The sequence below is a fragment of the Panthera uncia genome, chromosome A2 (assembly GCF_023721935.1).
Source record: "Panthera uncia isolate 11264 chromosome A2, Puncia_PCG_1.0, whole genome shotgun sequence".
NCBI classification, from domain to species: domain Eukaryota; kingdom Metazoa; phylum Chordata; class Mammalia; order Carnivora; family Felidae; genus Panthera; species Panthera uncia.
In genome coordinates this window covers 125,182,395-125,201,105 of record NC_064816.1, presented here as the reverse complement: position 1 = coordinate 125,201,105, position 18,711 = coordinate 125,182,395, and the positions used below count along the sequence as shown (strand labels likewise).

The 18,711-nt window shown below is 39.6% G+C and overlaps 1 protein-coding gene and 1 pseudogene across 12 annotated transcripts in view; one reads left to right on the top strand and one right to left on the bottom strand.

Moving 5' to 3' along the window:
• IMMP2L (inner mitochondrial membrane peptidase subunit 2) overlaps positions 1–18,711 on the top strand; it is an 879,044-nt gene that overhangs the window by 151,634 nt on the left and 708,699 nt on the right. The window lies entirely within an intron of this gene.
• Positions 11,538–13,448, bottom strand: LOC125930870 (platelet-activating factor acetylhydrolase IB subunit alpha1-like; annotated as a pseudogene).

Here is an 18,711-nt window from a genome sequence, read left to right as displayed (position 1 = left end):
GGCAAAAGACTGGAGGAACATAGACTGTGTGTTGTGAGTATGTGTCTCACGTGTCATTTTTCTAAGAATTAAAAATACTTCTCATGTTTTCTATTGCACCATACATTTTAGTGAGGAAAAATTAAAAATTGTGTACCATCAATCTATATTAAATTATAATCATACTGTATTTATACAAATAATTTGCCAACTCTATGTCTCTATTCTTAGGGCAATATGATATATCGAAATTCAGTAAATACACTTTAAATTTGTTGTGTAACACTGTTCAGGTGAGGGTATAAATTGATTCAATATCTAATAGTTTTCACTTCAGAATGTTACAGAATGATGTTACTACAGTTAGCTGTATAATTTTAGTAGACTAGAGATGAAATTATACTATGCTTTCAGTTAAGTTATTTTAAATATGAAAAAGGTGAAAACCATGAACAGCAGAATAAAAACAACCAATTTCTTATATAAAAATACCAAAAAAACTTTACTGATGGTAGTATTTTCTGACTTTTAGAAATCTTGTAGCTGTATTATATTTTTCATTAAACTCTGGATATTTCTTATACTTCCACATTCATGGGTAAAATAATTGCAAAATGACAGTATGATACAGTATAAAGTAAAACAGTATAAGTAGTAATGTGTAGCTGAATAAAATTGAGCTACAATTTTTCTTTTTTTTTTTTTAAATTTTTTTAACGTTTATTTATTTTTGAGACAGAGAGAGACAGAGCATGAATGGGGGAGGGGCAGAGAGAGAGGGAGACACAGAATCTGAAACAGGCTCCAGGCTTTGAGTCATCAGCCCAGAGCCCGACGCGGGGCTCGAACTCACGGACCGTGAGATCATGACCTGAGCTGAAGTCGGACGCTTAACCGACTGAGCCACCCAGGCGCCCCGAGCTACAATTTTTCAAATCAGTTGCTGGCTTTCTAATTGAAAATACCTTGCAGGTTACTGTTCATGGAAATAGAAAAAAAATGGCAGAGAGTAGAAGAGCAATGTGAAAGAAAAGTAGCTTACATCATTTAAACATAGGTCTTGGTACTGTAGTTGGGGAAAAATGATTGAGTCGAAATGTTTTGAAAGATGCCTCGCTATGGAATTGTCTTGTGGTCTATTTTCCAATGAGATTGCTAGTTTTTTGATTTGGTAGCTAAAGGATCTGATTTTTAAATTCCTTGGATATGAAAATATCCCAATCTGTTGGGCTTAAATATGGTGAGCTTGAAATTTGTTATTCGTTTAGAAACATGATAATGATAGCAAATAAAATTTATTGAGCACTTACTGTATGCTATATCCAACGCTCACTGCTTCACATGGATTATCTCCAGTGGTCAACTAGAGCCTGTTGGGAGAGGAAGGTGTATCTTTATTTTATGTGCCACTAAGGAAGAAAAGCTACTGTTATTTAAACTATAGTATCATTGACTGTGCCATATATCATAATTCCAGAAATGACAAAATAGTTAAAGAATTGTAATAAATGAAATGCATTGGTTGGTAGATGGGAGACTTGACTAGCAGACTGATCAGCAGCTGGCTCTTATATTGAATGTTGTGTTTTAGAAAGGTTATTATCACTGAAAGGAGAAAATTTTGCAAATGTGTGAACATGGCAATAAAAAACAGCGCGTGCTTCAATTCAGAATGAAGTTGGGTGTTTTCCCTGCGTTGCTTTACTATCTCTAGGCCTGACCTTTTTGGGAAAAGGATGCAGCACCCATTTATGTGGCCAGAGAATCAAAAAATAGGATTCTGAGGAGTCTGTCAACCTTCAGGGAGGGATAGCTTTTTCTGTAAGCAGAAGCTAAGCTTTAATTTCTGCCGGTTTTTGACATTAGATTGTAAAGTTGTACTCCTGGCAGTGATGCCAGGAGCCAGTACAGCTCATAGTATTTAAGCCCAACAGGTTGTGATATTTTCATGTCAAAAGAATTTAAACATCAGATCCTTTAGCTACCAAATAAAAAAAAAACTAGGAATCTCATTGGAAAATAGACTATAAGACAATTCCATGGTGAGGAACGGTGATGGGAAGGATTTTAAAAGTAAAACAATATATGGTTATTGAGAAAAAAAATAAGTTGTTATTTCTAGAGACACTGAACTGTAGCCATTCTTATACATATGACTTTGGGAGCAAAATTAAATAACCGTTACTAATATGCCAAGTTTATAGACTGTAGATATTCCTTTAGCACAGTAGACAACAAAGTGTAAGTCTAGTTGAAAATACGTTATGATTTAAATCCTGCCTATTACCTGATACAAACTTGAGGAGGGAAGAGGGAAGGGAAGAAGAAATGGAAGGTTTTTTTCCCCAAAAGGCAATACAAGGGGACTAGCTGCAGAGGCTAGGTACTACAATATCCAATATAGTATTGCATATCTAATAATAGTTGCAGGGAGCTATTACTTGTAAGGTGGTCTGAGGAAAAAAGGAAAAAGAGTTAATGCCTTGTTCTATTGTATAGAGATATTTGGTCTTTGTACCCAGTTCCTAGACAGAGCTCCAAGAGCCCTTGGAATATTTATTTATTTATTTATTTATTTATTTATTTATTTAAGTTTATTTTGAGAGAGAGAGAGAGAGAGAGAGAGAGAGAGAGAGAGAAATCCCAAGCAGGCTCTGCACTGTTAGCACAGAGCTTGATATGGGGTTCGATCTTATGAAGTGTGTGATCATGACCTGAATCGAAGTGAAGAGTCAGATGCTTAATTGAGCCATCCAGGTGCCCCAGCCCTTGGTATTTTCTGAGTGATAAGGGTAATATGAACATCTTTTGTTCTAATGAGGCACCTCTTGCTAGGCCCCTAGATAGCTTCAGATGGGGACTGGTCACCAGAATAGCAAGCCTTGACCAAATGCTTGAAATTTCCAACTATCACACAATTTCTGGATAAAGGAGAGGGACTAGAGATTGAGGAGAGGGACTAGAGATTGAGTAAATCACCAACAGCCAATGATTTAATCAGCCATGCCTATGTAATGAAACTTCTATAAAAATCCCTAAATGACAGTTTTAAAAGAGCTTGAGAGTTGGTGAACACACCCACATGCTAGGAGGGTGTTACACCCCAACTCTGAGGGGACAGACCCATGTGCTTGAGACCCTTCCAGACCTTGCCCCAGGTACTGCCTTCAGCTGACTGTTCTTTCATCTTCTTTGTAATTAACTAGTAATAGTTATGAAGGGGTTTTTCAGAGTTTCAGAGTGTCATGACTGACATCTGAAGTTGCCAGTCTTGGGGGGTACTGAGCCCTTGAACCTGTGCATCTGATGCTAAATCTGGGGAGTTAGTATCAGAATTGAAATGAATTGTAGGAACCTCAGTTGTAGTCAGAATTCCTTGGTGTCAAGAAGTGATATGAGTAAAAGCAGCTCAACCATAATTTGGAGAAATATGGAGTTAAAGGCCATAAAATTGGAGGGGAGAAGTAAGGATATAATAAATAGGTTGATGGGATGTGAGTTCAGTGGAAGCAAAGGAAGTTAAATTGATAGAATAGGGTAAAAAGTAGTCAGCTTAGGTACCTTAGGATCTAAATCGCTAAATGCTGGACCATGGCAGAACATTATTTTTGTGGCTGCTCTTGTATGTTTTTAATGGGCAGGGAACATCAACCATTAAAATGTGGCTTGAATAGGAAAGAAAAAAAAAGATTTGAGTTGTCTAGGTAAACATTTTCCTGGTTAGCCAATATATTCCTTGGCAGGGTGCTTAAAGGATTGGAAATGTGTTCAATTAATTAATTGCCCATGTGACTCTGGGGCTAGGAGTGCCTTCTTGTCCGAGGCCCACCTTAGGTAGCAGATGACTAAAGAGAAAGTACGGCTTGAAGATGTGATCTGCTGGATGTGAAATCAAGTGGGTAATGAAGAATCCATATGTGCAGAGCCAGGAGAGAAGAGTGAAGCAAGCAGGGGAAGAATGCTTTCTAAGATTTCACTACCAGCCAGGAAGAATTAGCCTGTGATTGAAGCTGTACATATTGCAGTTCAAGGACAAGGGGGCCGTGCTCAGTGCCAGCCCTAAGAAGGCTGGAATCCTGCCTGGAGAGTGGAGACAAATCAAAGAGAGGTGTGTTTGTATTACCATATATTAAGGAATTCTATCTAGGCTTCCTTGAATTCATACATTTGTCTCACTTATTCTTTGTCTATTTGGCATTTTTTTGTTTTAAGGCTGAAGCTTTTTCTTTTAACAGCTTGGAGTTTTGCATAGTCATTACTGAATAAAGCAGAGACACAGTGCATTATCTACCATTTGCAGTTTGGGTTATTAAGAGCAAAAATTTAAGACACAAAGCAATCTGAGTGTAGAATACTTTTAGATATGAATAATTGTTTCCTTAATTGTCCAAAGTCTAGCTTTGTTCATACTCAATTTGTTCATATTTTTTTGTGATTCATCTTTATCAGATTTTGCAAAACATTATAGTTATTTTTCGTAGCTACAATAATTTCTCCCTTTTTGCACTTATATTTCATCAGATTGTGAACAAATTAATTATGCCATTATAGCAAAAACAATTGGTAATAAGTGTGGGAAGAAAACAGTGACTCTCGGTGAACGTACAACTCGAGGTATGGGGGGAAGAGCACGTGTGTGGTAGACTGGCCGACAGAGTGTGCGCCCTGGGACATCAGTGTGTGCGTTTCACAGGGGTGAACAGAGAGCTTTGGCCTACTGGGTATCAGATGAGATCTGCTCCTGTTTTTGTGATGCTCACAGACCCTCCAGCTCCTCTATTCTTAGGCTTTGTAGAGATCCTGAGGCCTTTTGAAAATCTTTCATTTATATATTAATCATAATCCATGTTTGTAATTATTACTAAAAATGAACATAATGCAATATATTAGTAGTTGGAGCTAGTATTCTAGTAGATAATAGACTTTCAAATAAAACTTGTAAGAATTCTTGAATTTATAAGTAAATTTTTTTATGATAGTTGAATGAATTTGGTGGTAAATGGTAGGGAGTAATATTACAAATTGATCATTGATATCTTTTAAACTTATCCTATAATTAGAGTTTTACTCTTCATATTTCTGTATGTATGAATTTGTCTGAATTTGCTTTGTTTTAAAATGTGATACTAAAAATACACACACAGAAATTGAAATTTAGTCCCACTGCAGTCCCATAATCTCCTCCTATTTTGTTCTGTTGCTAAGCCAGAAATTCACATTTACTAGATTATTATCTATTGCCATGGAAATTGTTTTGTTATATTTCAATTTCACTACAGGAACAAGCAGCAGGAGCTAATGGACCATAAGAGGGAAATTTGTTGTTTAAATAATGATTATCTTTTATATTTGGCTAACATGAAAAGGGGAAAGTACAATTCTTTTGTCACACAGCATGAGAAGGTGAATGGATGAGAGTCAGAGGCAGAATTCACCTTAAGAAAATTCACAACTATATCGTGAGTTAGAAATAACATTACCCAGTCACAAGACAGAACTGTAAAAGCTGTCCATACCGAGCTATGTTTAATTGAAAAACAAAGGAAGTCCTTATTGTGGGCTGGGTTCTCCAGTAGTAAAGACAGAGATGGAGTTTGGGGTGCAAGATGTGTGTCAGGGGTCATGTGCTTTGGCTGGAAGCAGGAGCTGCAGGATTGGGCAGAAAAAGAAGCTCGAGCTGCCCTGCAGACCTGCTGATGCTCAGGCTACACCATGGTTGCTCTGGGGGAAGCATTGCCCTCAGGGTTGCCTCCTGTTGCCACCGACCTCCCCTGCCCCAACTTTGTTGCAGGATGTGAGATGCCTCAAGGTGGGACTGCCCTTTGCAGCTGCAGTAGATTGAATTCTCTGCACCTAGAGGCTGTCCACTGACCATACTCCCCCAGAAGGTAGGGAGCCAGGGCGTCCTTGAAGGCTGATCTGGGAGACACATCTGTCTACGTGGATCTCTTCCTTGCATGAATATCAGAGATTTCCTGCAGTTTTATCCTTATGGTATTTATAATTCCCAGTATACATCACCTTTAATCAGGCAAGTGTTCACATTTTTTTAGACATATTGATGATAAAAGCCCTTTTAACGTCCTTATTTGGTTTAAGTGCTTTTTGAATTATGTAGGTTGTATTTTGCCTCTAGCCACAGCATATCCTTTTTGTTTTTAAATTCATAGCAGACTGAAGCCCTTCATAGAAAGTTAAGACTTTTCTTAATAGTATAAGAAGAGTTATAAACAGACATTTCTTTTTAAAATACATTTTATTTTATAATGATTTCAAATTTAGAAAAACATTTCAAGAAAAGGACAAAGAACTAATATGTTCTTCCCTCACATTCCCCTAGTATTGGCATTTTACTACAGTTGTCCCATCATATTCTCTTTATTGTCTCACTTGATTTCTCTCTCAGCCTTTACTCTGATACATTATTATTTTGAAGTGGTTTCTTTCTTTTTGGCTTGAGAGTAAAATTGCAGACATGATACCCTAGTATTTCTTTGGTACTTAAGAGAGCATTTCCTAAAAATAAGGATGTTGTTCCACATAACCCCAATATAATCAGAATAGGAAATAAATATTAATAGGATATTACTGTTTAATCCATAGATCTCATTCACAACTCACCATTTGTCCCAGTGATGTTCTTTATGAGTCCAGAATCCAGGATCATACTTTGTGTTGAGTTAACTGGCTTTCTGGTGTCATTCAGTCTGGAACTATTCCTTAGTCTTTCCTTATCTTTCACGATCTTGATATTTTGGAAGAGTTCAGCCAAATCATGCTTTTCTTTTTATCTGATGTTTCCTTATGAATGGATTCAGACGATGTATTTTGGGTAGGATTACCATAGAAGAATGATGTTGTGTTCTTAGTTCATCATGTTGAAAGTCAATCAAGCTTATCCTATACTTTTCTTGTTCCAGCCTTGGAATTATGAAGGAATTCGGGTTCCTTTTAATGGAGAAGGACATTTAGACATGGGGAAACCAAGATTTAGGTTCTTTTGTTTTTAATTTTGTTTTTAATTTTTTTTTCAACTTTTTTTTTTTATTTATTTTTGGGACAGAGAGAGACAGAGCACGAACGGGGGAGGGGCAGAGAGAGAGGGAGACACAGAATCGGAAACAGGCTCCAGGCTCCAAGCCATCAGCCCAGAGCCTGACGCGGGCTTGAACTCACGGACCGCGAGATCGTGACCTGGCTGAAGTCGGACGCTTAACCGACTGCGCCACCCAGGCGCCCCTTTAATTTTTTTTAATGTTTATTTCTGAGGCAGAGAGAGACAGAGCATGAGTGGGGGAGGGTCAGAGAGAGAGGGAGACACAGAATCAGAAGCAGGCTCCAGGCTCCGAGCTGGCAGCACAGAGCCCGACATGGGGCTCGAACTCACAAACCGTGAGATCATGACCTGAGCCGAAGTCGGTCGCTCAACTGACTGAGCCACCCAGAAACCCCAAGATTTAGGTTCTAAAGATGCTCACTGCTACTGGAGTATCATTCCTGCTAGGTCTAACCAGGGAATGAAATTAGAAAGTACAGGTTTTTTTTTTTTTTTTTTTTTAATGTTTATTTATTTTAGAGAGGGGAAGGGGCAGAGAGAGAGGGAGACAGAGGATCCCAAGCAGGCTCTGCGCTGATAGCACAGATGTGGGGCTTGAACTTATAAACCATGAGACCATGACCTGAGCCAAAGTTGGATGCTTAACTGACTGAGCCACCCAGGTGCCCTGAAAATACAGCTTTTATAAACACACACTATATGCACATACATCTCTATCTATATGCATGTATGTTCCGGTAGATTGATCTTTCTAAGTACGTTCATATTGATACCTTCTTTTTATACTTATAGTGTCTTTCTCCAGCATTGAAAAACCTGGCTCCCATTAACCTTAAATATATACTTGTTTGCTTGTTTCCCCTTGTATATAACCAGTCTCTCAGCTATGTGGGTCACTCACTTGGCCCTACTGTCTCCAACCAGCTGGTTGAATATTTGGTTTTGGCTTTGCTGGCCATGCCAACTACTTGCTCAGTCTCAACCAAGGGGAAGGGTCCCAGATGCTTCTCATGTTTCCTAGTCCTATTATTATTTTTCTGTGGATATAAAGTACTGGAGTGACTCTGAAAAAGATTCAGCCGAGTAGGTAGTATTTGCTATGGGTTATATCATAAAAGACATTCCTAAATTAAAAACGGGATTCTCTAGTAGTTTAGTGGTTTCTTTTTTTGTTTGTTTTTTCAAAATTATTACTATTCTAAGATGTGAATGACAGGATTTTATTGCTGAGTTTAAGATTCTGTTATGGACAATAATAATAGCACTGAGACATGTGCTAGCCATTTCTGATATTAAATATAGTTTCTGAATAAGAAACCGTTTATATTGTTAAGGCTGATCTTTCTTTAGATTCTCTTGGATCTATTTCTTGGCAGTTCAATAAGTGATGGCTATTAGCGAAAACAATTTTTGTTGAGCCTTGTTTATTGGTTGCAATAATGAGAACAGTTATTGAGTTCGATAATTTTGTGCTTTTATTTTCAAGTAACAAAGTGTTCTTATTTTGTGATGATACCAAGGAAAGGCAGTTTAAAAGCTGGCTTTAAAGGATCTGTAGCTTTGAGAGGTTATAATTTAGAATGGAGGCATGGTGGTCAGAGGAAATGAGCCAAAGTTAAAAGCCTTTTCTGTGCCATTGAATCTGTAACCATCCTCAAAGTACTCTGCACTTTATGTCACAAAAAAGCCTCAAATCCCGTGGGTAAATGTTATCTGCAGGAACCTCATCATTTCTGAAAACAGTTCTTTTATTCTTAGAGTGTTTGAACAAGAAATACAAATAATAGTATTTTCTTCTCTTTTTTGCAAGACAACATATGGATATAGGAGTTCCTCTATTTTTGAATAAGTGCTTTGTGGTATAAAAAAGCAAAATCAAATTGAAAATTAATGAATGGTGAGGCAAACTTAAGGTGTTGGTTAAATCTCTTTCTTTTGCCTCCTTTGTCAAGCAGCATTATCAATTGTTCTCATCTTGTGGCGTTGTTTTATGCTTGGTTTTCTTTTGGAAGGTAAAGTATAATTACTTGTCAGCCAAAAGTTTATGGCATAGACACTTTTGAAAATAGCTTTAAAAGTAGATCTTGATTATATATAACCTGTAAGGAGCACACAGAATATGGGCAAAGCAGTTGATGAGCAGTGGATGTGGCTGTACATGGAGAGAAGTGAGTGAAGTCTACTTCATTTTTGTGCTTTAAATCTGTCCACACTTTCTCTCGAGTCTTTCATGGTTTCTGCTGTCCTTGTCTAATGTAACTTGAGTTGCTTCTTACCCTGTTCCTCATCCCCTTTTCTCTGCCTCTCTGTCACACACAAATACACATATACATACACAAACTCACCCACATACAAATGCACATACATTCACATTTGAATTAAAATGGTTGGCATGCTTAGGAATATTTGCAACTGGAGGCCACACAGGCCAATGTCTCTAATTGTGTGTTTGTGTATATGTATGTGCACACCCACACGTGCATACCATTTCCAAATAGTTGACCACTGAAAGTACTTGGCTTACGGTAGGTATACAGTTCACATTTGTTAAGTGAATGACTCTATGAGTCCAAAACGACAAGTTAATGACTGGAGCAAATGGAGTCTCATGGAGACATTGTTTCTGCTATGAAGATTTGTTTGTTGTAGAGACGGCTACTCCAGATGATCTAGTATTTGTATGGAACAGTTGTTAGGTCGAGTCTGATGCTTTGCCCCACCTCTCTGAACCAAAATTTACTTCTGACTGACAGAGGGTAATTAATTGAACTGCACAGATACTTCACTGGGAAGGGTAAATCATGCCTTAGATGAAGACAGTCACCTGGGTATGGGACCAGATATGTGTACTTTTCCCTCCTCTTGATAAGCTCTTCTTATTGCAGCTCATTTTGTGTCTTGTGACAGCCAAGTGACTCAGAGTAGAGTGAAATGACTTTTGTATGACAGAAACCATAACAAACCACTCAGGACATTTGCCTTTAAAAACAACAATAAAAAGATCAAACATTCTCTGGTTACCACTTTAACATTGTACAGTTTAGAGTGGTACTGCTAGTCCTGTCAGTGAAAATTACCATTTGGCATCTTCTTGGAGTGTCTAAATGTGTAGTCGGGGACCCACTTGGGCACAGGATAGTGCTATGAGCCCTGCTCATGATTTTCTGAACTACTTCCTAATGTGCCTGAAATGCTGAGAGCAGGGCATTGCTTCCCCTACGACTTTTCTAAATGACAAGACCTTCCTCCTTTTTTCCCCCCACGTATAGTCAAATTTATTCCATCATATAGCAGCAATGCAATTTCCCCCTGTTAAAAGGCATCCCTCACCATGCCCGTAGAGCAATCCCCTTCTCTCTCTCTCTCAGAGAGAAAGCCCAAACTTGCCCGTGAGCAGTGTCCACATCTAATTCATTGAAACCATTTTCCTCCATTCAGTACTAAGACCTCCCAACCATTAAGCTCGACATTTTAAGGACCAAAAAATTCTAAAAGTGGGCTATTAGGTATCATAGAGAGCCCAACAAAAATGCATACGTGTGTACACCAAAAGACGTACATGAGAATGTCCATGGCAGTGCTCTTCGTAATAGCCCCAAATGGAAGCACCTCTGATGTCTGTCAACGGTGGAGTGGATAAACTCAGGTATAGTCATGAAATGTGGCCTATTTGTTCATTGGATAGCAATGAAAACAAATGGAAAACTGTCCAGGTAACAACACAGATGTTAAAGGAGGCAAAAAGAATACATTATGTATTAAATTTATCTAAAGGTTAACCACTGGCAATTTGTGGCTTTAGTATCCTTACCTTTGAGAAGGAAGGAGAGTAATGACTAGCTAGGATAAAGGCTGTAATAAGGGCATATTAGTGTTGTACTTGATATGGGTGGTGGTTACATAGTTATCTTCACTTTGCGACGAGTCATGCCAAATATATTTGTGCACCTTTCTGTATGTGAGTTATACTTCCATTAAAACACTTATTTTTAAAAAGATTGATATCATTGCCCTCTTGTTTGTAATGAATACTTTTTCTGGATGCTTTTAAGATGTTTTCCTTTGCCTTAGTTTTATGTTTGACTATAACATGTACAGGTGTGATTTTCATGTTAATTTGCCTAGTGTGGTTCACTGAACTTTGTGGATCTGTAATTTTATGCTTTTCACCAAATTTAGAAAACATGATTCCAATATTTTTATTAATTACACATAAAGAAAATAGAGGGACCACTCTCACTTCCACCTTGTATACGTTCTGGGAAAGTGGCACCATAAAATGATTACTAGTTTTAAGCATATACTTAATTTTATAGGGCAGCACCCCAAATTTGCAGCTTACTGAAAATTTTATGGGACCAGTTGGTGCCATAAACCGAACCAGTTTTCCAGTTTGTTCTAAGTTCTTGTCCAGCCTGGCAACTCTTAAGCCACTAACGATTAATCAGTGTATACCCTTACCTCATTCCATGTCTCCTAATGTTCTTCCCAGTGGAAGGTTTTCTCTTTACCATTGTGTTTTGGGGACACTAATGAGTGGTGGCGTTGCATAGTGGCCACTCACACCTAGCTTTTACCAACTCAGTGTAGGTCCTTTTGTGAATGAATGAGACCCATCATTTTTTCTCTTCCATTAACTGGTCAGAGGGAACTTGTTATGCCAATTTATACGACTGAGGGAGAAGTGCTCAAGGAATAGGGCCAGATACTATAGTAGTCTGAGTCATCTGCTCATTCAGCTTAGTTGTGGCCATGTTCCCAGTCTTGTAGGGAGTGGACTGCTATTGGGCCCATCTAGTTCTGTGGTTTGGCGAGTCGGATAACACCAGTTTTTTATGGGTAGTTTGATTATTCATATAGTCACTTGATATCCCATGGGCAGGTGTTCAGTCTCTACCAGGTACCAGTAGTAAATCAGGAGAGCAATCTTAATAAGGCCCCCAAAACCACATGTGATTAGCACTAACACATTGCACTATCATACTGACCATGTAGCTGTACAGCGGTTGAAAGGCACTTTCACATGCTTTATCCCATGGGACACAGTGTCCTTTCTGCTGGCCTCCCGTGTCTACAGATGTGAAAGACCCAATGTGAAGGCAGGCCCTCTTCAAATCAAGATTTCTTGGAGGACCTGGCCATTCCTGTGGCTCGGCAGCCTGTGTCCCAACTACTGCTGCTGCTGCTACTACTGCGACTACTTGTTGTTGTTGTTGTTGTTGTTGTTCTTCTTCTCCCTCCTCCTCCTCCTCTCCCTCCTCCTCCTTCTCCTTCTCCTCTTCCTCTCCTCCTCCTTCTCCTCCTCCTCCTCTCCTTCCTCCTCCTTCTCCTTCTCCTCTTCCTCTCCTCCTCCTTCTGCTCCTCCTCTCCCTTCTCCTCTCCTTCCTCTTCTCCCTCCTCCTCTCCCTCCTTCTCTCCCTCCTCCTCTCGCTCCTCCTCTCCCTCCTCCTCCTTCTCTTTCTCCTCTCCCTCTCCCTTCTCCTTCTCCTTCTCCTCTCCCTCCTCCTCTCCCTCCTCCTCTCCCTCCTCCTCCTTCTCCTCCTTCTCCTCTTCCTCTCCCTCCTCCTTCTCCCTCTCCTCCTCCTCCTCCTTCTCCTCCTCCCTCTCTTCCTTCTCTTCCTTCTCCTCCTGCTCCTCCTCTTTCTTCTTCTTTTTTTGAGGAATGAGAATTTAATGTTGGGGAAGGAGGATGCTTAGGTTATAGTCTCTGGCAGGGAGACACCCTGGTTCTGCCCTTGGGCCAACAAATGCGGAAGCAGGGAGTGCAGGGCTCAACAGACAGGGGTATAGCCCAGGCGGCTCAGATTTCCATTTTTGTACATTTCATGGTGACTTATGGTACTGTCTGAGTGCAGAAAACTAGGGTCGGCATCAAGAAAGTGGGCCTGTGGGTGGTCAGCCAGTGCCGTCTGGACCAGCTCATTCACCCACTGGTTTTTCTCATGAAGTATATTAGGGTGCTGGCTCCTGGGAAGCAGGCCCGGCATCATGACTTGGGCCTGGGCTGCCCTTGGTTCACCAGTCATCAGTCACTTGCTCTGCTATGGGCCTTGGTTGTTGGAACCCACCCAGACCACCACAATCTTGGGCTGGATTCGTTCCAGCTCCACATTCTCCAGTCACTGAAGCACATGTTGTATGCTGCCACTGCCAATGCCAAAGTTAAGTGTGTGAAGGGGAGAAAAGAGCTTCTGCCAGATCTTGCACTGGTGCATTAGCTGGACCAGGGAGTCCCCAATGAAGACGACTTCAGGTTCCTTATCTTTGCTGTCAACTATAGACCAATGGTGCAGGGACATCCAGAGTCCGACGTTTTGCACCAGCATGGATTGCTGGCTGGGCTCTCCTCTCCATTCATATTGGTGCTGCAGCTCCTGCGGGCCCCAATGTCTTCTTTCAAGGCAAATTGTGGTATTTGAAATAACATAAGCAGTAGCAATCCAAGATTGGGGTTACAGTTCAGATTAGAACACCAACCACTTGGTTCTCTTCCTCTCCATTAGTGTCTGCTCAAATGTCATTTTGCCATTAAGTCCTTCTTTGGCCCTCTTATTTAAAACCCCTATTTCCTACACACCTTGCTTTATTTTCCCAGTAGCACCATTTGACATACTATATATTTTATTTATTTTATTATCTGTCTTTCCCATAAGAAAAAGCTCCATGAAAGCAGGACTGCTTCAATCCCAGCGCATTGCATATAGAAGGTATTTATTTAATATTTGTTGTTGAATGAGGCCTTAACAGAACTCCTCCAAATTATCTGAGACTTCATTTCCTCAAGTGTAAAATGGAGGGGTTTAGAAGTACTTTGTGTGCTGTCATGTACTTTATAAGGTGCTTTGCCATTGTTAATAATTAAGTTAGAAATTCATTTTTGCCATTATTAATCAAGTTAGAAAATTCATATTTATTAAATATAATCTATATGCTTCCTAACATACTTTAACCAGTTAAACAATATGTGTATAAAATACACTTTCTGAAAATCTGGGGTACAACCCCAACTTCTGGCTGTCTTTGGGGCCTCAGTCCCACTGACTGCTTCATGACTCATTTTCACTGCCTGTGGATCTTCCTTCTAGCCTTGTGACTTAAAATTTCCCATAGCTCCAGGCCAAACAGAACAGTGATTGGCTGAGGAGTCAAAAGATTGCTCCTTGAGTTCTTCCAGTCTGGGCAGTAAGATTACTTCAGATTGGTTATGCATGATACAAAATCCTTCTAGGTCTTTTTTTCTTCTACTTTTCTTTATTTGCTTTCTTCCTTCTTCCGAAAAAGTTCTGCTGGTGGAGGACTGCTGGGCCCAGTTGCTGCCCCACGAAGTGCTGTAAGATTTCAGGGGACGAAGAGATGAATTGTGGCTTAGAGCAGGGACCAGCCTGGACAAAGTGCTCTGGTTGAGGATGCACAGGTGAATGTTTCAACCTTCATCTGATTTACTAGGGAAGATACAATTGAGTAAGTAAGGATTTAATAGATACATAAGCAGGGCCTATGAGAGCATAGATGAGACAGTGATACTTTAACTGAATGGTTCAGAGACGGCTTCCTAGATCAAGAAGGTGGCATATGAAATAGATATTCATGGACTTGAACATATTGCAAGAAGGAGAGAGGATTTCAGGAGAGTCAGACTAAGGAAAAGAAAAATGAAAAATAATGAGGCAGAAAAACTTTGTGTAAATTTTCATTTGTCTGTTACTAAGGGCTTTTGAGTAAGGGAGTTTTAAGTTAAGATTTTGATGTTTTAATTACCTACTTTTACCCTTTCTGCTTTCTGCAGTTCTGGACTGAAGAATGGATTTATAAAAAAGCATAGAAGCCATCAGGGAAATAAAGTGCTGCTTCCTAGCTGAAAGAATATTTGGTAACCTTTAATCTCTGGCTTTTCCAGGGAAGGTTGTTGGACAGTGAGACTTGGGTTTGGAGGCTTACCTGTGTTTCTTGCTCCAGTGAGGTACAACCCCCTTACCTCTTCAACTGTAAGTGGAGAGACTCAGGCAGAGATGGGGTGAGGAGCTCCAGGTCTGATTTTTTTTTTAATCACACAAAATGATTATGACTGTGCTGCTAGGAGTATAGACCCTGCCTAGGCATTCATGCTCACTAGTCCAAAACCAGAAATATTAAGAATAGAGGTAGAGGGAATTCTGGGTTCTCATCTTTAAGTCACAGTCATTCTACCAGATGGCTTAAACTGTGGCTCAGTGTGATAGCTGGGACTCTTCCCTTGGGAAGGAGCTTTTGAGGGTCTATGTGGAGAGGAGGAAAGCTCTGTCCCACACCTTCCACTCCAGATGTACGCAGGTGGAAATCCTAGAGGGACCTGAGGGTTTCCTGCATTTGATACACATTAGCCTCCATTTTTTCCCTTCTTTCCTCTTTAAGACTAATGATAATCACTTCTTACAGGGTTTTTGTTTTGTTTTGTTTTTAGAGCAAAGTAAATCATGGGCCATGGAGTAGATGGAAGTTGACTTGCTCTTAGTGTGAAGTCTGTGCCTTTGGCTTTAGTGCATTTACTGTACATAGGTATGAATCAGATCCATGGAACCACCTTGGACCCACATTTGTGGTTACCATTAACCAAAGGAGCCCAGTGATTACTTTATAACCTGAGTAGTATTTTAATACTGAGTTTCTTTTTTTAAATGTTTTGTTTATTTTTGAGAGAGAGACAGGACAGAGTACAAGTGGGGGAGGGGCAGAGAGAGAGAGGGAGACCCAGAAGCTGAAGCAGGTTCCAGGCTCTGAGCTGCCAGCACGGAACCCGACGTGGGGCTTGAACCCATGAACCACGAAATCATGACCTGAGCTGAAGTTGGACGTCTAACCGACGGAGTCACCCAGGTGCCCCTTAATACTGAAAGAGTTTTTACCTGCATCTGAATTGATTGCCATCTCTTTAGCCACCTTCACTTCCATCTTTGGGGAAGAGATGTTTTCTCCTAGTCAAAGTTGCCTGTGCACCTGTGTCCTAGGTCTTCTCCTTCCCGAGCTCCTTAGGCTTTTGTTCCATTAATTATTTCATTGCTTCCCTTTTAAACTACCCCTCTGTCCTGATTGCTTTTCCAAGCTTTTGAACATGTTCAAGTCTCCCTCGAGTCAAAACAAGAAGATGAAAGCACCCAGACCCCTCCCTTGATTCTGTGCTCACTACTTTATCATTCCTTTGCTCACAAGTAGGGTTCTAGAAACAGATGTCTTTACCTGGCCTCTCTACTTCCTTGCCTCCCCTGTGTTCTACACCACTCTGCTGGGATCACCTTCATGAAGTTCATCCATCTTTGACTTGTAAATGTTAAATGTTTTTCCAGTGCCTCTTTGAAACTACTCTTCTTACTTGATTCTAATGAATGTTCTCTTTTGGTTTCTGGGACTCTACCCTTCATGGATTTTTCTCCTTCATATTTGCTTCTCTCTGTTAGAGGACTTGCTCGCTTTCCTTTCTCTCCTTTTTAGTGTCCTTAGTGTTCTTACTTGGACTCATGGCCCTTATCATTTCTACAGCCTCCCCGTGAATGCCCGGAACCCCTCCTAGGGATCGTCTGCCAATTATATATAATAACTCCAAACTTTCTAGCTTCAGCTTGGACCTTTTTCCTGACATCCATTGCTTCTCAGATATTCTATTAAATATCCTAGACCATAGAAGAAGATAAATAAAGGAATGTCCAAGAATGAGATGATAGATACATGTGATGATAACAGAACTGTTCCTCTTCTTTTATGTGCTATTTCAGTTTGTGATAACAACCTTGACTCCATTCCCAGCTCAGAATGTTGATAAGCATTTCAGACTTCCGTTTGGCTCACTATAGCACAACCAGCACGGTACATGTACCTACCATATCCTAGGCATGCAATGTGATGTTTAGATGAATGAATGGATACATGGCTTCTTCTCCCTCATCCCTTATATCCAGCCAACCACCAAGTTTTGTTTCTCTACTTTGTTTTCTTCTCTTGAACTTTTCTCTCCTATTCCTCTCCATTCTTACTGTTCTGGACCAGACTGTCATCTTCTCTCGTCTTGGCTATTTCAGTAGCCTAACTTTGGCCTCATCACTGCAAGTGTAATTTCCTTCTCTAGTTCATCATCTGCACCATTACTATTCGATTGAACTTTGTTATGAATTTTAAATATTCTATTAGCCACATTTTAAAAAGCTAAAAGAGGTGAAAATTGATTTTAATAATACATTTTATTTGATCCAGTATATCCAAAATGTTATTTCAACATGTAGCCCTAATCACATTTCAATGTACTCAACCTATATATACCCTGTTCTCTTTTTCTGGAAGCCTTCTATCTTTCTACTGTACAAACTTTTTCATATGGCATCAACCCGAATGCTGTTTCCTTTATGAATCCTGCCTTGAGTTATCAGGCAAATTTCATATACTTGTGGCTTTCAAGGTTTTTTGCCCATACCAAGTAAGAAGCATATTTTACACTGTGGCCAAGATATGTGTATATGTGTGTGTCTTCCTATATTTTTGTCTACAGCTATACTTAAATCTCTGTGTCTATACCTAAATTTATATCTATGAAAAGCTGGACCAGAAGTTCAAAACAGTGTTTTATTTCATGAGGTACATTATAGTGTTTAATCCATTATGTTAAAAAAAAAACTGATTGTAACTGATTATATTGATTCTAAGGCTCACAAAATAAGTCAAAATACCTATTTTGAAAAACACAGGTCTATACTGGCAGCAATCTTACACGTGAGTCTACAGCATTTACCAGATTTTATTATTTTGTGTGTGTGTGTGTGTGTGTGTGTGTGTGCACGCGTGCGCATATATCTCCTACCCAGACTCTATATATCTTTCTGTTTTTTAAAAATCCTTACATTGTTTCTTTTTTTGTGACATGTCCAATGCCTGGTGCAATGTGTGTGCTCAATACATATTTACTGACTAACTCAAGTCCAGAAGAGCTGTTCACATGGGTTCAAAGGCATCACTTTAACCATCAGTGTTAATTAGCTACAACAGTTGTGCAGTGTTGTCTCAGCCCTCGCTGACTGAAATACAAGCTCCTGGGTGATAACAAGGTTTTCCTATTCCCAGTTCTACTTATATCTGAATAAGGATATCAGATAAGGAGCTGAATCTTCTCTTCTTCTGGCAACATGGAAAATGGATAGCAGTGAGAACAGCTTGATGGTTTTCACTTAGAATCCACTCAAATACTTGAGAGAAACAGGTCTGTTAGTTTCTATGAAGGGAGCCGAAGTTAAGTTTGTACTCTGAGGTTAGCAAATTGTGCCTGGTATTTAAAAAATTTTCTGATGACATGATACAATCTCAGAGTATATCAGAGATAAGCCAGATGGCTCATTTCTAGACTAGCTTTACTGCTAATTAAAGGGCTAATTTTTCTCTCACAAACTCAAGAGTGTGAATATATTTTTTGTCAAAATACTCAATAGCTGGACAAGCTAAATTGGTTCGGGAAAACCTAATTGGGTATTTTCCATCTTGCAAAACTCTGGTGCTTATATTTAAGAGAGCCTGGGGAATAGCTGTTAGTGAAGGTATTGATTACAAGTCTGCTGCTTTTTAATAGCTGTGTATTAACTCAAGAAGTTGGATTTCAAGAGACTAAAATTTTAAAGAAAAATAAAAATCTAAACAGAACTAGTCCTTTCGCTTCTCCTTAG